Raw genomic sequence first — 25,798 nt, 5'->3', positions numbered from 1 at the left:
TTGGTTCCAAAAAGAAAGAATGGAGAGATAACATTGTGCATAGATTTTTAAAATTTCAATAGAGAATTAGAAATCAAAAACTATGCATCACCGTCATTGGATGAAGTATTACATATAGTGAATGTATCATAGATGATGTCATTCATGTAGGATAGTTACTCGAGATAGAACCAAGTGATGGTCAAAGGAGATAGATTTAAGAAAATTTTCACTACCAAGTGTAGGATATTTGATTATAGAGGGATTCCATTTAGCCTAATCAATGCACAAAAAATATTTTAAAGGGAAATGGAAGTTTCTTTGAAAGATTTGAAGAATAGATGCATTGTCATCTATACAAATAGCCTCACATTCTTTTCAAATAAAAGAGAAGATTGTGTTAAAGACTCAAGGAAAATATTATCAAGGCATAAGAGGTTTAGGATCTCTATCAATATAAAAAAATGCATGTTTGATGATACATAAGGGAAATTTCATTGATATGTAATTTTAGAGAAAGGTATTATGATTGAGCCAGAAAGAGTGAAGATGATCTCACAACTCAATATTTTAGCTAGTTAGAATGAATTGATATCTTTTATTGGAAAGATCAATATTATGAGAAGTTTTTTTTTCAAGACTCACTAGAATTATGAAATCCATGAACAAAAATTTCAATAAAGATGATAAGATAGATTGGTCTATATTATGGTTTCATAACGCATGCCCCATTTTGTTACTCAAAATGAGGACCCCCTAATTTTTTAGATTCTCCATCGAGGCTTCTAGTTTGGAGCCCTAATCATTTTGGACCTTCCCCTAGGTCTAGGTCAAACTTGACCTTCAATAATGCACAGTCAGGTAGGAACAAGAAGCTAAAAATATGAAAAAGAGGGGTTAATATTCATCTCTAAAATAGGTACACACGAGCAATTTTAAGAGGTGCACAAATGCGCACCCTCTAGAGGTGTACACATGTGCAGCCTCTAGAGGTGCACACTTGCACACCCCATCTAGGTGTACATCTCCATCAGGGTCTATAAATAGACCCCAACCCCTCTATTGCCTTCACTTTGCTCTTGCTTACTCCCCAACGTCGCACCTCCACACATCTATCCTTTGTGCTACTCCGCTTCAGTCCTCTCTTGCACACAACACTAAGGTAGAAACCTTAGGAGGTGCACAAATGCACCCCCCTAAGAGGTGTCCATGTCCACACCTCCACACATCCTAAAAAGAAGTAAAAAAGCATGAAAAAACCTAGAAAGACAAAGGAACCTCCTAAGAGGTGTGCACATGTGCACCCCATGAGGTGTGCATATGTGCACCTGCAACCAAAAATTGAAAAGAGACTTCTTCCCTCCCACTTGCACAATAGCATGTCACGTAGGTGTGCACCTGTGCACATGCAGACCTTGCTAGGGTGCACATGTATGCTAGTGCACAACTAAGTACTAAGCCTTTCTGAAGATTAACTAAGTTCATCTACAACCTGTAAGGGTGCACTAGGTGCAGTAAAGGGCACAACAGACTATTTGCGAGGGGGGGGGGGTGGGGGAAGAAATTGTATTTCATCTATTTTGACTAGTTTTTGACTTGTTTTGTCATTAATTTGAGTCCCATAGAGTCTATTTTTTTGCCTTCTGATATCCATAAGACTAATGTTTGCCTCTTTCTTGTAGATCAAATGGAATCATCACCATCTTCCATGGCTTAAAAAATGATGCCAAAACTTGTTGCTTTCAAATACCAAGGAACACCTAAGAAATCAAGATTCCATGATGGACACATAGAGATCTGAGACACTAAGCAAGGCCAAATCTATTGGAATGCCTTTTTGACCATTTGCAACAAACCAAAGAAGAGGTTAGCAATGATATCCACACTAATTTGAAGTGGATTGGTAAATGCATGCAACATCACAACCCACATCATATCAATCTTTTGAACTGATAATGACATTGGTAGAACATTAGTGACTAAGGAGAAGGTTGTAAAGAGCACCACTGGAGAGATACTCCTATACCTCCAACCTTGCAACATTAAGAAAGTATTCCATCTTCTTAGGGTAGATCAATCCCTTCAAATTTCATATGATGGATCACAGAGGTGGTATAGAGATAATGAAAAAGAGGCAAAAGAGCTAGTGTTGACCTCATTTTTGATTGACATGACACATTTGGGCCGAAGAGTAGGCAAGGTGGATATGGCCCGAGGATATGTGAAAGATGACATTGGATAATTGATTGTCCTCCTTAGCAAAGTTATGGGCTTTCCTGTAGCAGGTCACTTACAGATGTGGATGGTTCACTTTATTGAAACCATAAGGACTGCAAAGATGCCTATTGATTGGGCTACCAACCTAAGTGATAACTTGGATGAGCAGCTATTCATGATTAAGATTGATCCTTATTTCTACATAAAATCATACAGGGTGTACCTCCTAGTGGCCAAAACCACTAACTATCCAAGGTTATATAGAAAGGGAAGCATGTAAGATGCAAATGCTTGGCCCTATGTGGTATACCCATAATTGGTGAAAAATAATCTCCCACTACATAGTGAGGAATTCAGAGTGGTCAATCATGGATTCATCTTTTCCATCATCTGATTCATTGAACGAGATTATGCAAAACAAATGTCAATAGAGGCGACAACTAAAATTATTGAAGTAGGAGCCCACTACATTCAGTTCAAGACATTCACATATCTTTGGGTAGCTGGTATTCTTATGTGCCCCAAAAAGTTCCCAAGATATCCTTTAGATTGGCTAATACTCATGGAGATAGCCCACCAACTCACTTCTACATATGGCATAGTGAGGAAAAAACATAAGAAGACATGGGTCTGGCCAATCACAATTGGTGCACTTGAGGTAAAGAAAAAACAAGAAATTGCTACCCATAGAACTCTCCTTGCCCATACTTCGATAATGTTGGGATGGTTCAACATCTTGTGCTAAAATAGTTTGTCCACAAAGAAGCTCTATAAGATCACTAGATGAATGTCATAGATGACTACGATGTCCGCATAAGGGACTATTGTAGGATGAGTCTATATCTAGCAGAGAATGTGCTCAAAATGAAGGTTCCTCTAAAGTCTATAGAAAAAGGATGCCCCAAAAGTCATGGATCCTTTGTATAATAGGGATAAAATATATGACAAACCTATCATGAACGCTAAAAAAGGGTGAGAGGAGAGTGATGAAATAGTTCATTAGGCTAGACATATAGTCGAATTGACAAGGGAATGGATTCAAAAGCTATTTTGGATGGATCCAGTTCCCCAGGCCATACTTCTATAAGCCACAACTAGGCCTCAGAATGGTAAAGGTGCTAAGGTCAACATACCAACTTACCCTATTCAATCCTCAGTAAGGCTGGAAATTGTACATCAACATGAATGGGAGGTTGAGTACTTTGAGGTAGATAAGGGAAAAAAGAGGAAAAGCGAAGCCCCTAGGGTAAGGAAACAAATAGCTAAGGCCTAAACAACTCCAGAGCAAGCACAACCAGAATAAGGGCAAGATGATCCTGAAGCTGAGAAAGAGAAAACTCCAAAACAAGCACAACAAGAACAACTAGAGGAACAAAGGATCCCACCACCAATAACTTCAAAGGAAGAAGCCTCACCTTTAACTCCAAAGAGAGCTAGAATAGAAACAACTGCCATGGGTTCTTAGAGGAGGAGATTCAAGAATAAAAATACTCCCTCCCCACAAGTTCCAAAGACCATCCCGGAAGATGAGGATGAGGAAGAAGGGGAAAAAATAGAGTTTTTCCCCTTGAGCCAAAGAACTCACTTGGACAAAGTTGCAGAGAAAGAGAGAAGAAGAAGCTCTACATAGACATGTTTGTCCCCTTGAGCCAATGAACTCGCTTGGTCAAAGTTGTAGAGAAAGAGAGAAGAAGAAGCTCTACACAGACACCTTTATGCACTCCAAGAGAGCTTATCCAAGTATCAAATTCAGAAGATGAACAAAAAAAGTAAATAGTAGAGATGGAGGGCGAAGGAAAAAATTTCTTTGACCTCTCAAACTTTGATATTATGCCAATGGACATTGAGATGATGGTTGAAAAGATAAGAGATACTCCCATCAACATGTCTTTTTGAGAGGATTGGAATCAATTGCCTCCTCTACCTCAAGGACCTTTGGGTATTCCATCACCACCATAGGATACGACTACCATTTTGGATAAAGGGTAAATAGCTCCACCTACACTAGCAATACAAGAAGAATAAGAAAATCAAGAGACTGAGGAAAGAGAATACCAATAGCTTCATGAAAAGGTAGTATCTGAAGAGGGCCAGATAGAAGAAACTCAAGAGACTCCCCAAGATACATAGGTTAGATCCTTAGCCCACCAGAGCATAAAAACTCCTTTTGAAGATCCCCCTCGACATGAGAAGACTCTAGGGAGAAGTAATAAGGGAAAGGAGCCTACTGTAGGACCAACTTCTTTAGCTAAGTATATGTCACCTATGGGGACCACACCTTCATGGATGAAGAGGGAGGTCATGTTTCAACAGAAGAAGTAGTTGGAGCTGACAAAAGAGGAGAATGAAGGAATTGATCAAAGCCATAAGGAAGCATGAGCCACCTAAGGGTGATGCTATAACACTTTCTTTCATCATGAAGAATCAAGATCAAGACCTTCTGGCTCATATCGTCATTCCTCCTCCTCATGCTAACACAAAAGAACTGACTCCAAAAGATTACCAAATCAAGGAGGTCATGTTGGGAAATCCCACAGTGGACATGACCAAAGTGATGATCACCACATCATGAAGGAGGTGTTTAAACATATGGATCAGGATGAATAAGATTTGATAACATTGTAAAAGTAGAATGAGCTACCCAGAGGCTACCTGAATGTAGTAGGACCCGTCGACCTAGAAAATCCAAAGGTCACTCTTGGAGCTACATTAGATAAAAAATTAGACATGCCCACAGATGGACTCATTTTTGGAAGCATGTCTACAATGGTTTGATAGTTTTGAGTAGAAGGGAGTGTAGATAATATAGGGTAGTTTGAACTTGTTGCACCACTTCCAGTCAAATGTTGACAAGTTGGTTTCTATAGGAATCAAGATTTTGGGTTGATGGATGAAGTACATACTTGGGCCAAAGACTTGCAGGCACTCATATCAATAAAGGGTTAGAGATACTAGATGTTAATGGAGGTATATGATATAGAGGAGCTTGATAAGATGGATGATTGGATAGAAAAGATATTAGAAGGTAATAAAGTAATGGAGGGATTACATGAGGAAATCCAACGAAAAAAGGACAAAGATCAAGAGCAATATTTGGAAGTAGAAAGGTACTATAACACTACTAGCCTTGAGATTTTTGAGGATGAGTCTAAGACCAAGTTTTTTTGTGATGTAATTAGTAGTCCAACAATTCAGAGGAATATTTGAAGAAGCTTTGTTAGAAGATGACTTAAGACAAGCATTCAAAACCAAAGAAGCATTGTTGGAACTATACACCAAGCTTGAAGATTTTGGTGGAGACAAGAATAGAATTTAATAATTATTAGCAAGTAGTGAAGAATAAGTATGATGCTTTAGATTTATTAGAAGTAAGTAAATTAGTAGAGATGATAGAGAAATTCAAGAATAAACATCCAAACATCATTTTGGTATAGAGGGGAAGAAAACCTAGATGCTGAAAGTTCAATTTTGACACTTAGAAGATTTTTTGGTTTTTTGGAACTTGTCACTCAAGTGTGCAGGTGTGTAGGTGCATAGGTGCACTTTTTATAGAGGTGCGCCAAAATTTTTGAAGAAGTAGTGCACTGATAATTAACTTCCAGTTTCTAATTAAGAGCATTCCATGCACCAAAGAACATTTTGACGACAACTCAACTCTTAGAAATGCCTAAAGAAGGTTGATCTTCCAGATCATCTTACAACTTCCTTCTTCTTATATTCTTTTTCTTTCATTCTTTTGTGTCATGTAAAGGCTCATGCACCCATTAATTAGATAAAATCAAGGGTGGGTACCTACTTAGTACCATTTAGAGAGTCAGTTTGTATATAATTAGATTTGTCTTATTAGTTTTTAGCATGAGTTTATATTAGAAGATCTCTCACTCCTAAGAAAAAATTAAAGAGATGATTTCTTATAAATACATGGATGTAATATGTGCTCCAGGCCATTATTTTGATGCAATAATGTATGTTATTGGTGCTCTCATTCTGAGTGTAGTAAATGTTGTAAATAACAATGGGAAAGTAAACTCTAAGAGGGGGGTGGGGGTGAATCAACACTTTGAAACTTTATGGTTAAAGTTTTGAAGTGCTGATTCACCACCCCCTCCCCTCTCAAAGTTTAATTTCCCATTGTTATTTCCAACAATTGGTATCAAAGCCTTATTCTCTAGAAAGGAAAGCTTTACAGCTTTGAGGAAAGATCTTGAAGATGGAAGTCTACAAGTTGGGAAAGGTAATTGAGAACCAAAAGATTGAAGTACATCTTTCCCTACACAAGCTCAATGAAGCAAGAGATGAACTGTAGTGTTCATTGAAGAGAAGAAACGAACTAGCTATTGAGCTAAATAATACTCATTACCAAGAGGAAGACACTACTGAATTTTTTGAGAATGGAAACTCAAGTGACTTTGATGCAACAGTTGCATATCTAATGGAAAAGAATAATTCCCTAACTGAAGAGTTTAGAAATCTTAACATAGAACAAGAAGTCCAATCAATATTACTATGTGAGGTGATTGAAAAGAAAAAGAAAGCTGAGGAAGAAAAAGTCATGATTGAAGATGACAAAAGAACATTGATCATTAGACTAGAAGAGAAGACATCAAATGTGCAAAAGCTTGCCAATATGCAACTAGATAAAATGAATCAATTAATTATGGCAAACCATGAATTGACTAGAAAGGACATTGAGATCACAACCCTTAAGTTATAGAATGATCAACCAAGGAATGAATTGAGAGTAGAAAAGGAATTTGGTGCAAGTTTCAACAAACCTAGTGAAGCGATTAGATACTTTGAGGAATTGATGAGATCTCCAACGTCTAAAAATGATACTATTGGATTGGGATACACAAGTATTGAGAAAGGAGAATCATCTAAAAGTGGTGAATAGAGAAACAAAAAAGGTAAGAACAACAAACCCACTTGTTATAATTATGGAAAGATAGGTCATATAGCTTATGTTTGCAGGAGCAACAATGCAAATAAGAACCCTAAGTAGAAATTCAAGGGTTACTATCATAAGTGCAACAAGCAAGGACAATGGGATCATGAATGCATGACCAAGACCATGAGCACTTAGATATTGCCACAATTGTTAGAAGTATGGAGATAAAACATATGAATATAGATCTAATGCCAAGTGGACATCAAACAAGCAGATAAAGGTACGACAAAATGAAAAATCCTACTTGGGATTACAATACAAGGTATAGTTGTCACTATTGCCAAGAGTATGGAAATGTTATAGAGAATTGAATTAGAACACTTTTCAAAGGCAACTACAATAGATGGTTGAGTGAGAGTACATGCTTTAGTTGTCTCAAGACTAGTCATGCCAATAGAAATTTTCAAACTAGGTCATCACTATCGAGTAATTGAAACAATAAAGGCAAAGAAAGGTTCAAAGTGTAGATGAACAAGAAATGGAAGAAGAAGGAAGATTGCAGCACATCAGGTTCAGATGAGGTTACTTCATCCAATGGATCAGTTGATTACATCATCCCCAATTAGGAAATCAAGAGGTATGTATGGCACTGATATTTCAAATGTTATACCATACATCAATTCCAAGAATCTAAGATCTAAAAATATTATATATGCATGAATTAATATGCAATGTATTGGTTAGAACCTAGATGAAATCTTTAGTTTTGTTGTTTTCCATGTTGTTGTTGAGCATGCAAAGTTTCACAATTATTTTCAAGTGATGGAATTGTGACTAGTATTGGCTAAGCTCACTATGTTAGGCAAGCATACTAGAAATCATTTATAAGTTAAGTGAGTGGGAAGTCCTATGATACTCGAGGTTACAACTGTGTAAGCACTGAGCATTTATTGCTAAATATGAAGGGTTATATAGTCAATTTTGATTCATTTTCATTATTAGTGATTGAAGAGAGCATAAAGAGCATGCAAGGGAATTGGAAAGATGATTCTAGCATTTACAAACTAGATTTGACTAGCGCTCGACATAATTCATTAGATTAAAAGGTATATAACTACTACCAAGTTACATTGTTTGATTTTTCACAAAACCTAAGTAGTCAATATGACAGTCATCTCTTCTTCAAATGTTAGGAAAGAGGGAAAGGAGGTTTTTAATATTCAACTGATTAGTAATGATTTAAGACAACCACCTTTCCAAGCAATACCTAAGATAGCATACAAAGGAGACCTATCTGGTGTGTTATTAATGATACCACCAAAATTTCTAATGATTCAAGATGTTAGCTATTGTTACATGGGAAAGATATGAGAAGTAGGTGACATGGAGATAAGAGATTCATATAATAAACTGTGTGATAATGAAGTCTTGATAGAAGAGTATAAAATTGTAGAATGGAAAGGGTTAAACTGTGCCCTAGATTTTCCTCAAGTATTTAAGACCAAGTGGATACAAATTGTTCTAAGTCACATACATGACAATTGCATTTGGTTGGAGAATGGTTTTATTAAGCTCACTTGGAGGATCATCAGCTGAGTATCAGGGTATCCTACCCTTGATCAACCTAAGAGAATGTGTAGTGATGTGAAGGAGGTGATTAAGAAGAATATAGGTGCAATATGGAACAAGAGAGGAATGCCTATTGACATAATCTCAGATCCCTTAATTTCCTTTGCAGCGAGAGTGATTGCTCAAGTTTTTTTAGTCTAACCAACTAAACAATGTTTCATGTATGCCTGTTGATTTCGGCTACAAGATAGTAAAGAAGGACCATACTTATGACCTTGCTGAGTTGTAACTAAAAAAACTATTAGAAAACTTGGAGGCCATAAGGAAAGAAAAGAGTGTATCATACAAATTTGGCTCTTTACTGGTCTACATATTCTTCTATGTGTAGAACACATTTCCTACATTTGGCATAGTTGCTTGGAAGACCAACAGGTCTATTACAATGCAGATTTTAGAATTCATAGAGCAACTAGGTGATAACTTTGATTAACTGATGACAAGTTATTTTGAGGATTTTAAGAAATCCATGAAATAGAGGTTAAGGATCCCTATATCCTTAGTGGAGAAGCATTATGAAGACCCCATTGGAATTAACTCAAGGTCAAGGAGAGGATCAAGAAGAAGATGTAGAAGGTGTTGAGGGAGAAGAAGCCAAGGAAGCACTTCAACCAGCTAAGAAGAAGAGAAAGGAAAAAGAACAAACACTGGAGCAACTTTAGAAACCTGCAAAGAAGCCACAACAGAAGCCTGTAGTACCTACTACTAGGTCTAGCACAAGGGCAACCACTATTCAAGAAAAAGAAGTTGCAAAGCTTAAAGGCAAGAGGAATTCTAACATAGCAAAGCCAAGTGATCTTGTTAAGAAAAAATACAAAAGATTGAAGAAGAATCAAAGAGATCAGATTTCCACAATCCATTAAAATTGTTTTTTTTTTGTAAGAAAAAGTGGGAAGCCATTATAATATTTATTAAACTGATTCAATGAGGTCAACTGCGAAAGAATTAGTGAAGAAAACCCTGCATCATCCCTAAAGTTTACATGTATGTGTATATTAATAATAAAAATATTACAAAGGGTTATCACCCATCTGAAGATCAATCACTCTAAACTTCTGCATAATACAGATACAAAAAGTTTGGCGGCAAATAGATTTAGAGTAGCAACATAAGAGATACCCCTAATTGAAAGAAGAGTAATTCCGAGATGAACCCTTAAAACAATGCTTTGCAAATTTGCCCAAATTGTAAGAACACAAATAGAGGCACCAGATACCAACAAAGGAAATTCTGTAGCCAAATCATGGAACTAAACTATGAACTAGCCAGTCTAAATAAGAATTTCCCACTCTGATAGAATCCCAAAGATTCTGTTCTAGTGGTTGTGAAGTTATTGCCAATGCATTTAGCTGAGTGGGGGATGAAGCATTATGATCCGATAGCAAGTAAATCATGGCCATTCCAATAGACATAATTCTTTCCACCATCCACTCACCCAATAACCGTGGATTAGAAGGCAAAGATTGTTTCAAATAATTGATATTGCCATTATCTATGGTATTCTTCATAAACAATATAAAATTCATTAGTATTGCTTCTGGATTAGATTGTGTTGAAATTTCAACACAATCTAATCTTGAAGCAATACTAATGATTGAAGAAATTAGAGCCTAAACCAAATCCAGATGAGTAGAAACTAGAGTCAGATGATATGATCCAATTCAAAGTGGTAAGCCACAATCCCTCCTTTGATTTGGACAATTTGTGTGAAAATATTGTTACAAATGCATATTTGTCTAGGTTCACACGTGTAAATTTTGATAAGCTAGAGAGTGAGGATAAGAATAAGGTTGAATAGACCATTTATTACATGATGGCAACTTTCAAATCCACTCCACTAGAGTTTTCAAACTCATTGCCTAAGAGTCTATATGATCGAGTTGAGCAAAAGTGGCAATTTAGTTTGATCATAGAAAGACAAATAAGAGAGGCTCAACTAGCCTGAGTGATGCCTTCTTTGAACAAGAAGATGATGGCTAAAACCATGAAAAAATATAAGGGGATATTTGCCCCCAAATATAGAGCTTTCAAGATTTTGAGGAAAAATGTAGAAGTGGTGACTCAAAGATGATTACTTTGGAAGACTATCTATGGGATACCTACCACAATAGTTGAAAGGAAGATAGATGAAGGAACAAAGAAACCTAAAGAAGGTGATGCAAATAAATATGTTCAAGATACTAAAGTTCAAGTCAAAGAGGTTGATGTGGAAGTGACTAAGGAAATTGCAAATGGGGCCACAACTGAAGATGAGCACCAAGATGCACAAGTGTTGAGTAATAGTCCACTACATGTAGCATAGGAGAGTCAATAGGACTCAGTGATTATAATCAAGGATGTTGCTGATAATCCAACACATAACATCAATCATTTAACTAATGAATATTTGAAGAAGATATTGAAGGATTTCACCATGGTAGCACAATTATGTAATAATCCTATATTGGTGAGAGTAGATGAGATTGAGAAGGAAGAACTTGCATTTGTAGGGGAGAAACCTAAAAAAACATCCAATGTCCCCCCTCAATCTACAAAAGAAAAGGAGAAGCAAGCACATGATCTACAAGAAGATCAAAGTGCACACTCTAAATAGACAATAATTACAATAGAGATACAATCTGTAATACCCACAATTACATTTCATATTAAAGAGGCTGAGGCACAACAATCAGATACACAAGTGCCTAGCCTATAGAGTTTAGGTGTGCCGATAATATTGACAATTGAAAAAGATGGAACTGAAACTCATACAAGTTAGGAAGCAAGTCCTATACCTACTCCACAAACACAAGGTAAAGTACAATAGGAAGAGAGTAAAAATGATATGGCTGAAGAGTTGAAGGTGACTACTACACCTAAGGAACAAATTGTCATATAGACCCTGGTTACCCTAGTAGCTTCTATCACTCCTCCTAGTAGTCAGGCTCTTTAGAGGCTGAGCACACATGCTACACCTTTGCAAATATCAAGGCTAAGTGCTAGTACATCAAGGAGTAAAAATGACACATCTTTTGTGGATGTAACTTTAGATGAGGTGATTGAGTTGCCCAAGTTTGATCTAGTAGCAATCACAATTGAAGAGATGAGAACTCTACATGAAGCTCTACAAAGAAAGAAGACACAAAAAATGATGAGAAGGGAGTATAAGAAAAAGCAAGTATTGCATGAGATAAAAGACATATTTTATGATGCTTTCAGTCTCCCTGAGATGAATGAAGATAAGCCAATCATTGAACAACTTGTCACCATTTTTGACAAAATATAGGATGAAGATCTAGACACAAATGTTAAACTTTTAGAATGGTCCAAAAGAAAATTTCACACTAAGGTACTTGAGAAGATATCTAGCACTATTGCACTAAGACAGGTTGACTTAGCAACCAATATGGAGAGTGTGAAGGTGTTAGAGAATATTTTCTCTCTTTACACCAAGTTATGTGATGTGAATCTTTTCACACAGGATGTATAGAGAGCTATTGACCAACTGCAATGAGACTTACAAACTATGGGTACTAATTTTAAGTTATATCCTATTCTAAGCCAAGCTCATTTTCAAATATTACTATCCACTCAAGGTATGCTTGCCAAGCTAAAAGCACAAGATAGAAACATTCAAGCTACCTTGATTAGTATTCTATCCATGTTGACCCCTCACATGGAAGTGTTGCACAAGGAACTAGCCTATGTTGAGACATTGATGAAGAAAGATATCCAACTTTCTACTCATGATGGATTAGTTGACATTGCTACCTAGCTAGACATTCAATATCAATCTCTAGAGGTGGCATACAATAATTGGGATGCAGCCCTGAAGATCATAACGAAGATCCATAAATCATTTTTGGATAAACACACTATAAGTGTACCACCCATTACATAAGTGTCAAAAAAGGGGGATTATGAAGTTTTTGTTGATAAAGGGATAGTGAAGTTTTGAGTAAGGGGGGATATTAATGTAGAAATAGGGTATAATCAATCTACTCAGTAGGAGTATCAGATTGAGATACAGAAAGGAAATATTTACTTAGGGGGAGTAATGGAACAATAAGGTATGACAATTAGTCATCCATTTTGCAAAGTTTTGAAGTTTTGAATTTTTGTACAAGAGTTGAGTCACACACACACACACACACACACACACACACACACACACACATATACAGTCTAAATTATGCTCATAATAAGGATTGTATATGCATGACAATGTGTTTTTTTGACTCATGTTAAAGGGGGAGATTGTTAATGTCAGATTGGTTTTGACAAAGTAGTGACAAAATACTTAATCATTATCTATCAGTATTTTAATGCACGTCGAGCGATCAAAGCGAGTTGAGCAATTAGTGTGAGTTGAGTGATCAAAGCATGTCTAGCATTAGTGGTCAGACAATACATGCTGAGTAATATACCTAGTATGTGTTGAGTCACTCATTAGCCAAGGAGACTATACATGCCAAGTGATTCAAGAGCTAAGTAAACAGTGCATGCAGAGCCATTAAAAAGTTGGGTTACAACGTTGAGAATATAGTGATGGTTGAGCATTAGAGTCTCCATATGACAAGTGAACAATTTTGGACATAGTTGTTTGTAATGACACAAACTTCTATGTAAAACATTTTTTGGCTGACTTAACGGTTGTTTTACGATTCTAGAATATATGTATGGAGGTATATTATGAATCCCTATGTAGTACATGCAACCAATCAAATTTAGGGATGTTCTAAGTGGAAATATGTATGAACCTCAATCATTGATTATTACCTAACCCTATCTCACCCATGATTACTTAAGGAGGAAAACCCTAAGGAATTTGTAGATGTGAGAATGTATGGAAGGAGATGAATGCTAAGTGCAAAGAGATAATTTATGGTGGCTATGGAGGTTGTGATAATGATCTAAATTGCAAAATTAGATAGAGAGAATAGAGGAAAGTGGAGAGAGGGTAGAGGAGATAGATCTGATAAGAAGGATCAAGGGTTCATCAAGAAATAAAAGATCTTACATCTAGCAATGGAGTGCTAACTGAAGGATCATGGTGCTGAATCATTTTACTAGGTGATGCAAATAATCTCTTAATAGATTAGTCTTGACAAACTTGTGTAAATCTCTTAACCGAGTGATTGCTTTATTGTAAGTTTAAGTCCTCTAACAAGGCACACTTTTAGCAGGGTGTTGAAATCCTTTAACAAGGTGAGACCTAATAGTCTTTGTAAGCCTTTAATGGGGTAGACCCCTCATAGGGTAGATCATAGCATATGGTCAAACTTATTGTAACCTTAATTGGCTACACTTTACAGTTGCGGTAGTGAAGATTTATGGGTGTCATCCCCACCTTAGTTTTACCTTCTCATTGGAGGGTTTTTGGGTAACAAATTTATTGTGTTGTGTTATTTTTTTCATGCTATGGATGAAAATGTGTAGTTAGCTATTTCAATTTACATTCTAAATTGTGAGATAGATGTGTGGTGAATGTTTTATGGTTAAAGTTTTGAAGTGCTAATTCACCCCCTTGCACTTCTCAAAGTTTACTTTCTCATTATTATTTCCAATAGTAAATCTTGTTAGATTGTGTTATTTTTGTGAATTCATGTTCATGAATAATAATGGAGCCAATGGTTTTATTGTGTTGTTATAATTGTGTGATATTTTAGTTCTGGTGTTTGTTTTGTGTTAGCGAATTCTGTTGTTGTGACAAATTGGGGAAAGGATCATCTTTTTTCTTGCATAGCATTTTTTCTCGCATGAGTGCACTCTCCATGGCCTCGTAATTTGATGAAACATGAAACATATTACAATTATTATTTAAGTTCCCATCAATGATTGCATCAATGGAGTTAAGGAAGCACTGCTCCTAATTTCATTGGTTTCCTACTCAGTCCTTTTGATAATTTAATACACAGACATGTTGTTACTTTGGCTTAAGTCCATTAAGAATTTACCTTTCAGTTATTTACTTAAATATCTCATTACTCTATCTTTGCATTTACTTTTTAAACACTTGGTTAAAATAGAAATTCATATAGTTGCATTCATCATAAAATAGAAAATACAAAAATATATCTCTTTTGTGGTTATATTTCAGATAGCAATAGGTTTTGTAAGATTGGTTTGAAGTAGCAAAGGCCTCCTCATGAACATACACATTTATCTTCAATTGAGTTACCTAGTCGGTTGAAAAACCCACCCAAAACCTTGGAGTTGGTCTTCAATCATCTTTTTCAAGAGAGGGGTTCGAAAGTATCCTTGTCATTTAGAATCTTGTAAAATAACAACTCAAAAGTCTCCAATGGAAAAGGTGTTGGAAGATTTAAAATAACTAAGGGGGGGAGTGGGGGGTGAATCAATTATCCAAGGTCCAGATGTACCAATCTGGACCAAATGAATAAACAAACACTTAAACAACTTGAGGTCTTATCATTCAATTGCTTGGTGTCTACTATAAACTATTAGCAACATTAGCTAGTTGTCCTCTGTTCTAAAATAACAAACTTGTAGAATGTAAACATTAATCAGTAAAACATCATAATAAAATCCACACAAGTTTGACACTAAGATTTAACATGGAACCCCAATTTGAGAAAAACCATCAGCAATATGTCACCAATTTTCACTCTTTTGAAGTGAGCCCTATTAGGAGCCAACTCTATTAAAGGTTACAATACACATTGTTAAATCTAACCTTGTTAAAGGATTTAATCACCCTATTAGGAGTGGCCTTGTTAGAGGACTTTAGAGCATCCCATTAGAATTTCACCTGGTTAAAGGATTTAAAAAAATTGTTAAGTCCTTATGAATATTAGGTCAAACTTGATTAAAGGATTTCACATATTGTTCACAATGGTTAGAAAGTAACAACAGGTTTGATCTATTAAGTACAGCTCACTTTGCATGTATAGATCTCTATTCAGCTCCTATCTACTGATTTATTGTCTGGCCCCCATTTTAATCTCACTCTTTGATATCCTTGGCAACCCTTCAAGTAATCACCCTTCACTTTATCTCAACTCAATTAAGCCTTCTACTTAGATTCACCAATCAACAAGATCAATAACAACTCCAACTCTTTGGAGCTCTTTCAGACATGCATAGCCTCTTTGCATTCAGACACACACACAAAGTTCACCTCTATACCTCCTTAAATAGGTAATTCTTATTTTTTCCACTTAAAAACCACCGTATATCTTAAGGTTTGCAATTCAATCCATTAACTACAATGAATCTGATTGTCATTATATATTTCTTTTCTTTTCTAGAAACTTCTCCTAGAATCCATCTCTTAGGTCATTTACCTAATCCTCTCCTTGAATTAAATGATCCAACTCATCAATAATTATCTTCAACACACTTTCCATATCCCAAGAAATCAACTTAGTCAGCCAAAAATTATGATTCCTCACAAACAATTAAAATGTTGTTCCTCAGCCAATGCTATGTTCTAATACTTGGTCATCACTAAATCACTTGATCACTATAAAAATTCTTACTCAACACATATACTGTCACTTGGTCAATACAAATACTCAGTCAACACTAACTTTTCTCGACACTTATTTTGGTATGGTTGACACTAGAATTAGTTGACATGTGCATCATAATTCTTTAGTCATCTACTCTATTACTTGGTCAAGCCTATACATTTGATCTATCTTTGCTCACACTTTCAAGTCTTGTGCATTATTGTCTTCTCCTCTTGTAACATGATTTAAAGAATTAATTTATCTCGTCAAAGTTCGAATAATCAAGTGTCCATTTGTGGTTTCCTTTTCATAACTTAACCTTTCCTCTAGGTGCTTTTGTTATGAACAGCCTCTCAAATCCTCTTCATCAATCAAATAGATATGACACTTAGATCAGATAGAAAACTATCTCACTAATAGGTTTGACATCAATAAAAATATAACAATTGTTCCAATTGTATTTTCTAACAAAAGGAAGGTTTCAAGGAGATCAAGAAGGAAATTGTTGGTGCACTCATGCTTGTGATTCCAAATGATGAGAAATCATTTCATATATATTAATTTGCTACAAATGACACGTGTGGCAATTGTTACACAAAAATTTGAAGAAAATGATGAGAATCCTATAACTTTCATGAGAGCCCTATCAAAAAATGTAGACTTGAGATACCTTAATGTGGAGGAGAAAGATTATACCTTGGTAAAAGAAATTAAGAAGTTTAGGTACTACATTTTGAGGAGTAAGGTGTTGGAAGTTTATTGGTAAACTAAGAGTAGGGGGGGTGAATTAGGATCACTAAAACTTTAACCTTCAAAACAACTTGTCTGCATTCACCACATTATCCATCTCATTTCTAGATTATGCATAACTTAACTTATAACTACAAATTTTTGAAATTGATCTATCTATGTATCACATCCATCAACATGAAAATGTAAACACATAACACAAATATTTTGGTTATCCATAAACCATCTAAAGTAAAGGTAAAATTGGGGTGGGGATGACACCCACAAATCTTTACTACTATAGTAACAGAGTTATCCTGTTAGGGCTATAAATTTGATCACTTCTAATGACCTACCTTGTGAGGGGTCTTCCCTATTAGGAGTTTTACAAAGACTATTAGTTCTACCTTGATTAAAGGATTTACCACTTACAATGAAGTAAGGACTCTATTAAGAGACTTACATAGGTATGTTAGGACCGCTATATTAAGAGATTTACCCTAATTCACTCTACCAAAAATGATTCAGTACAAAATCCTTTGGTCTTCACTTACAATGCTGATTACAGATCTTCTCCTTCTAATTTTTGATTTGGTCTCCTATCTAATATATCTTTAATCTTCTCTTCATTGCTTCGCTAGGTCACTTAACTTTGTTACTTCACAACTTTGCTTGCATCCTCTAAAAATTGACTCCTCTGCATAATACTTCACTTCCATGATCTTCACACATGCATATACTATTACTGTACTTGAATAGGGTTTGGGTCTACCTTTTTTAAAGACATCTATAGATTCCTCTAAAATAAAATCAACAATCTAGATGTTCCCCATTTAGCCTCTTCATCTAATTGGTTGTCCCATTTTCATAGGGGTCAATGATCTACGTCAAAATGCATAACAACCACTATAAAAAAAACTCTATGATCATTAAATGTTATTTATATTTTGGCTCAAAATGGTTTACGTCAAATTTTGTGCCATTTTAGACATTTTTGTTCACTTTGTGTTACTCAACACATATTGTCTCTGATGTTTGGTTGTAACTATTCTTCTTGTTGGTACTTAGCCTCAACTAGCTTAGCTCTTTCTATATTACACGACATCCATAAACTCTATTTTCTCTACAAATTTTCAACTAAGTCAATTAGGCTATCAACAATAGAAATATTATGATATTTTTGAACAAGATCCTTCGATAAAGCCAACTATTTTTGCATGACCTCCAAGTGAGGTATCAACATTGATTGTACGGAGATAAGCTTTGCCCTCATTATTCTATCTATTGTGTATAGTTGGGCCAACCTCCCTTGTACAAATAATAATCTATTATAGTGCATTGAGCTTGATCTAGCTTATTGTGAAATAGAGCTTCTTAATGAATTTAAATCAACTTGAATCTTGTGAATGCTCACTTGAAACTAAGTTGTGAACTTGAGAACCTCACAAAGGATATTGTGCAGATGTATTTTCTTCACAAGTTCTATACAAGTGCTGACAGTTCAATCTTCCTCAAAGCAATCAAAGTAGAAATGTTTTCCAATACCTTTTTCTCAAACTTTTTCTCAGACCAGGTCATTAATTTTTCATTTTCTTCTATATCCTCAATGTTGAATTTCTTAACAATTTGTACTACCTAAGAGATAATAGGGGCCTATTCATCAATGTTTTGAATATCAAAAGCATCAACAAATATATGCTTGATATCATGCAACACTTGCCTTTGTTGATTTTCTCTTCTCATTTCTTCTTATCTCTTTTTCTTTGCTAAAATATCTTGTAATATAACTATTTTCTTAAATCTAAGATTCATTAAGTTTCAATTTGGTTTATCAATAACTTCATCCAAGGTAATAGTAGTACCTAGAGAAATGACCTACTTCTTCTTCCCTTTTCCCTTCTTGGGTGTACTACTACTCGATACAACTAGGGTTGGAGTGGGTGAAGGGGTTTCACACTCAATCTAACTTGTGTATCAGTGTCAGAGACAACAATGGTAGCACTCAACATAATTTGATCTTTAGGGTCTTGCATCTATTATTTAGATGTGGGATTTGACATTTCTAGTATTAGAGTTTCAACTTGCACACTTGGCTCTACCAGTGATATTGTATTCTCATATTCTTCTTTTTCTTTCTCCTTTTCTTTTAGCCTAGTCTCTTTGTTTCCCTTTGGTAGAGGTCCCGAGACTTGTAGTCCTTCTTGACATGTAATAGATTGATCTACATTTGATTCCTTGTCTTGCTCAATCTTCTCATCTGAAGCCTTAGTTGCTTCCTTTCCTTTTCCGAACTTTGAGCAAAAGGATTAACAACTAGAGCTAGTGTCTCTCCTATTTTTTGGATAATCCCTTATTTTTTGTATCATAGGAGTGTTAGGTGTGGTGGAATGAATATGGGATACATTTCCATGTTCTTATAGGATTGACACACCCATTTCTTCTTCATCACTTTATATATCTTCAATAGTTACTATCCTTTTCACTCTCTTGTACACCTCCTTTATCTTTCCCATTCTTGTTATTATTTTCTGTAGTTTTTCCATAAAAACTTTTCTATAGTAATTCATTTTATTGTACAACAAACTCAACTTTATTTTTCAATTTCACAAATGCTCTATATTTAGGAACAAATATATTCCTATACTTCTCCAAAAAGTGTTGTCTTTTTCTTATTTTTTAGCTTAGGAATAATTTTAGCTAATGTCCCTTCTCTTATTTTCTTTTCAATTGTTGTTGCCTATTACCACTTGTCATTAGTTCTATTAAACAATTCAGTAGGAATATTGCTTCCTATCTCTATAGGTGTTAATTGAAATTTAGTCATCATCTCTAATATGGTTTCTTCTACCTTAGTCTTCTTCCATACTTGATAAATTTGAAACTAGATAATCCTGTAGAGTTCCTAATATTGTCACATACCTCATCAATAGTGTTAGGATTAGCATGCACAATGACTTGGTGGTGATCCAGTTCATCAGATTTGGTCCTCTTTGCATCTTCCTCTTCATCATCCTTTTGTTTTATCAGCCTTCTTCTCTTTGTCTGACCTTTTGTGGCTCAAAATTTTCTCTTGACTATACTTTTTCCACTAGAGCCTTCACTTGGTTTCATAATCTTTACAACACCTTTCTTTAATGGTGGCTTGACACTCACTTTTGTTTTTGCCCTAGTTCTTAGTCTTAGTGGTGCAGGAGGAGAGAGGGGATTAGGTGTTACCTTATTTACATTCTTCCGCAACTTAGGCTCAATGATTTTGATTGTTTTGGCCTTCTTAGTTGGTGGGGTGATAAGTACACCTAAGGATTTACCCTATTTCTTAACACTTTCTTCCTCTTCCTCTAAATTACTATCATTGTCTTGATCCTCTCCAAGACCTTATGCTATTATTAAAGGTTCTTCACCTTTAGTTTGTGTGCATAGTTTCCCTTCTAGGTATTCAATCATTTTCTTTCTCTTGTTTTTAGTATAAAAAATATTAATATCCACAGTTATTATTGATTTTTCTTCCTCATATTTTCCAAAGGGCTTGGTCTTTTCATCAATCTCTCCGATAAGTAGTGCACTAATTGTTTCACTTAAATTATCAATATCAATTTAATATCCAAAAAGTTTAGCCTAGGCTATCCTTGACTTAATTTCGTGTACATATGTGTAGTTAGCGTCGACAAGAAAACATGCATCATTATAATATTTTTCAACTAAGGATGCAAGAATCCTTGTCCTTTTCCTCATTTTCCATTTGAACTCATCAAAATATCCATCTAATACATTCTCAAAATTATCTTCCAAATCAGCAATATACTCACTTATCTATCTTCTAGTAGGTTTACCTTGTTTCCACACAACATTTCCAACTATAGGAAAGTAACTTTGAGTATAAAAGAAAATACACATTATCAATGATCCAAATTTACATATGGAATTCTGGTGCAAGGAGGGATGAAGAACTAGAGCCAAGGGCACACCCAGTTATCCAAACCACCTTGCAAAGTTAAGACAATGGAAGAAAACACATAAAGAGAATAGAACCAAGGAGAGAGAGAATATGATTCTTTATTGATTCACCAAATTATCAACATACATGCCCAGTTGTAAGGCCTTCTAGCTTATGGCCAGATACAAAATACATTCAAGATCCATGATCCAGCTCCAAATTTGCACTTCCAGACATACATGTACCAAAACCTTAAAGTCCTCCAAATTATCCTCTAACCTCTCCTAAAGTAAACCAAATACCTCTACTTATACTTACCAAAATGGCTTACACAAGATTCTAGATCATTACATAATAGAAAGGTTGACCTCAAAATGGTCTGCACTCATCCCAAGACATGATCCTATCATTAAATTCATAATCTAAAATAAATATGAAAGTTAGATCCTACTAAGAATCAAAACACAGACAACTCGGCCAAAGAAGGAATCAAGCATCAACAAATAATAGGTTTACTCAACACTTGAAGGAACACTCAGTCAACACTAGATAACTCTGTCAACATTGGATAACTCGGCCAACACTGGATAGATTGACCAATGCTGAAAAAAAGAAAGGGATAACATGACAACCATCATGTTAACATGACTTGGTAAAACTATAACTCAGTAATGACTACATAATTACTGGCACTTGGCAGTTGTTGCAACTTGGCAATGACTACAACTCAACAACAACTAGAAAAATGAACATAGATGAGAAGGATAACATGTCAACTCACGATGCTCCTACATCAGACAACTAGGGTAGAAAGAAATGATTCTCCTAAATCATGCAAGTGTCACAACCTGAGATGAATCTAAGTTAGATTGAGAAATCCATATAGCATCTTCAATTGATCTTTTCTTCCACTTCATGAAATACTCATAGTAATCTTTTCCTCTTGTGCTTTTACCAACTCTTTGATTCAATACCTATTCAACCTCTTCCATCTGCTTCTTAGGATAATCATCTAATACAACAACTTCATCATCTAACTCATGATACTTATACAAATCAACAACATTGAATATGGAAGATATGTCCATGTCATTAGGTAACTCAACTTCATAAGCATTACCACTATCAAATTTCTTCAAGATCTTACAAGGTCCAAACTTCTTCATCTTTAGTTTACTATATGTTTTAATAGGAAATCTTCCTTTCTTCAAATGAACCCTCACCTCATCACCAACTTCAAAAACATGATGTCTTCTAGACTTATCAACATTCTCCTTATACTTCTAATTACTTTGTTCCAAATTCAACTTCACTTCCTTATGAAAAGTCTCTATAAAATCAAAAAATTATTCCCCTGCAACACTTCTCTTCTCTTCACCAACAAAATCCCTTAAATCTAGTACTCTTCTAGGCTACATTCCAGTAAGAATCTCAAAAGGTGTTTTCCTTGTACTCCTATTCACAGAATCATTATATGCAAACTCAGCTTGTACTAATATCATCTCCCAATTACGTGATTCATCTCCAACTAAGTATCTCAACAAATTACCCAAGATTCTATTCACAACCTCTATTTATCCATCTATATGTGGATGGAATGTATAACTAAATTTTAACTCAGTACCCATCTTCCACAAAGTTCTCCAAGAATACGCAACAAACTTACTATCTCTATTAGAAATAATACTTCTTGGTAATCCATGCAATCCAACAATATCTTTGAAGAAAAGTTCAACAACATGCTCAACATCTGATGTCTTCTTGCATAGTATAAAACAAGCCATTTTAGAAAATCCATCCACAAAAATAAATATAGAATCATACCCCTTTACTATTTTAGAAAATCCAAGAACAAAATCCATATTGATGTCACTCCAAGGTTTCTTAATAACAACCACTGTCTATCCATGTATCCATGGATAGAATGTAGAACTAAATTTCAACTCAGTACCCATCTTCTTCCACAAAGTTCTCCAAAAATACCCAACAAAATTACTATCTTTGTCAGAAATAATACTTCATGGTAATCCATGCAATCTAACAATCTCTTTGAAGAAAAGTTCAACAACATGCTCAACATCAAATGTCTTCTTGCATGGTGTAAAATGAGCCATTTTAGAAAATCTATCCACAACCAAAAATATAGAATCATACCCCTTTTTTGTTTTAGGTAATCCAAGAACAAAATCTATACAGATGTCACTCCAAGGTTTCTCAAGAATATAAATAGGTGCATAAAATCTAGTATTCTAACTCACTCCTTTTGTAGCTTGACAAACTCCACAACTCCTTACAAAATTTTGAACATCCTTATACATCTATGGCCAATAATACTTATCCTTCAATAAACTCAATGTCTTATCAATTCCAAAATGTCTAGCCAATCCACCACGATATTTTTCCTTAATCAAATTCAACCTCATAGAACTTCTTGGTATACACAACTAAATTCCTTTAAAAACAATACATTCTTGAATGAAATACTCATCATACTTACTAATGTGATCTGATAGATTTGGTACTCTACACTCTCTCCATACCTCTGAAAAAATCAAGGTTAGTATCATACAACTCTTTCATTTCATCAAAACCAATAACTTCAACCTTCATCTTGGTCAACAAAGAACATCTTCTATTCAATACATCAGCAACTCAGTTAGTGACTCCAATTTTATGCTTGATCACAAATGTAAAACTCTACAAATAATCAACCCACTTCATATGTCTCTGATTCAATTTATGTTGGCTTCCCAAGTACTATAAAGCTTTATGATCAGTATACAACACAAACTCCTTAAGAATGAAATAATGTCTCCACTTCTTCAAGGCTTGAACAATATCATAAAAATCTTGATCATACACAAAATGCTTCCTTTTAGCATCATTGAATCACATTCAACTTGAAATACTTTATTGAAATCAGGCAAAGCCAATACAAGTGACTCAACAACCTTTTTTTTCAAATTCTCAAAACTCTTATCAGCTCCATGTGTCCACTTGAATTTCTTTTTATCTCCTCTCATCGTCTCAGTCATAACATTACAAACTGAACTAAAATTCCTTATAAACTTCCTATAGAAACTATCCAAACCATGAAATAATCTTACCTCACCCACATTCTTAGGTTTAGACCATTCCAAAATTGCTTTAACCTTCTCAGGATCCATTCTTAAACCATCAGCTAAAATAAAAAATCTCAAATACACAATCTCCTCTTGCATAAAAGAACACTTTTTAAAATTAATCATGAACTTCTCCTCTTTTAATCTTTACAATACTTGTCTTACATGCTCAAGATGTTCTTCCTTAGTCTTATTGAATATTATAATGTCATCCAAATAAACAATGACAAACTTACCCAAAAATATCTTGAGAACTCCATTCATCAACCTCATGAAAGTACTAGGTTCATTAGTCAAACCAAAAGGCATTACCAACCACTCATACAAATCATTTTTAATTTTTGAAAGTCTGCCATGAATCACCTTCTCTAATTTTGATTTGATGATAACCAATCTTCAAATTGATCTTGGTAAAATACTTTGTTCCACTCAAACAATTCATTATGTCATCCATCCTTGACATAGGAAACCTATATTTCACTATGATTTTGTTAGTGGCTCTGGAATTAGTACACATTCTCCATTCTTCTTAGGTGATAATACAACATGTACAACACATGGACTCAAAGTTTCTCTAATCAAACCCTTTGGCAATAATTCATGCACTTGTCTATTAAGTTCTTCATTCTTTGTAGATGTCAATCTATATGGTGCTTTATTTGGAAAAATAGCTCCAAGAATTAGATCCAATGACTTATACTTCTCATTGGTGGTAAAGCATTAAGTATATCATCTACAACAATATCTTTATACTCATTCAGAAAACTTTCAATTTCCTTTGGCAATCAATCTATACTAGCATTTTTTATTGTCACTCAGTTACCACTGTCTGTCACTCGGTCATTACCAGCTTTTGCCGCTCGGTCATTACTACCAAACTCAATCCCCTAGGGGTTATGGAAAAATAGACTTGATTCTTCTTCACTTCTTTTTCAAATTGCATTCCATTAACCATGCAATCTCTTACAATAGTATAGTTAACCTCATCTGGACTCTTAATCAAAGGCAACAATATTTTCTTTCTCCCATTCACCCAAAGAGTATATTGATTCAATCTTCCATCATGTATAGTATATCTATCATATTGCCAAGGTCTACCCAATAGAATATGACAACAATCCATAGGCATAATATCACACAAAAATTCATCAAAGTAATGTCCAATTTTGAATTTTGCAATACATTGCTCACTTACCAATATCTTATGCTCATCCTTTATCCATGAAACATGATAGGGTTTAGGATGCTTTAGTCACCACAACTAAAACTTTGTAACTATCTCTTCTGATACCAAATTTTTTGAATTTCCACTATCAATGATCACCTTGCAGCATTTTCTAGCCCTTACATCTGGTTTTGAAAATACTTCTCATTAGGACAGGTTCCTCATCACTTCCCCTATTACGTAAGGTTCTTCTCACCATAAGATTTTCTCCAGCCTCAGGTTGACTTGGTGCACCACATCATTTATGTCACCTTGCCCACTCTCAAAGGGTCTATACTCAAAGGATCTATGCCCCTCTTTACCACATCTAAAACAATTACCATGAAAACCACCTCTAGAATAAGAATTACCTCTTCCTTGGTAAGAACTAGTACCTCCTTAGTAAGAATTACCACCTTTCCATTTAGTTTTACTTTTGTCATCACTTTTCCATTCAAATTTGCCCTTATCTTGCATAGAATTGTCAGATTTGCTACCTTCTCCATAAGATCTACCTTTGCCTCTCTGGAATCTACCACCTCTACCTATTTGTCTTTGTTCATGATTCTTTGTCAAGATCTCCTCAAATTTCAAGGCATATTGGTATGCTTATTCCACACTTTCCAATTTCACAAAATTTATTTC

Source organism: Cupressus sempervirens, chromosome 3 (assembly GCF_028749045.1).
Source record: "Cupressus sempervirens isolate cs-2001-9-10 chromosome 3, ASM2874904v1, whole genome shotgun sequence".
NCBI classification, from domain to species: domain Eukaryota; kingdom Viridiplantae; phylum Streptophyta; class Pinopsida; order Cupressales; family Cupressaceae; genus Cupressus; species Cupressus sempervirens.
The sequence above is the reverse complement of the archived record's forward strand: the minus strand, read 5'-3'. Positions refer to the sequence as shown.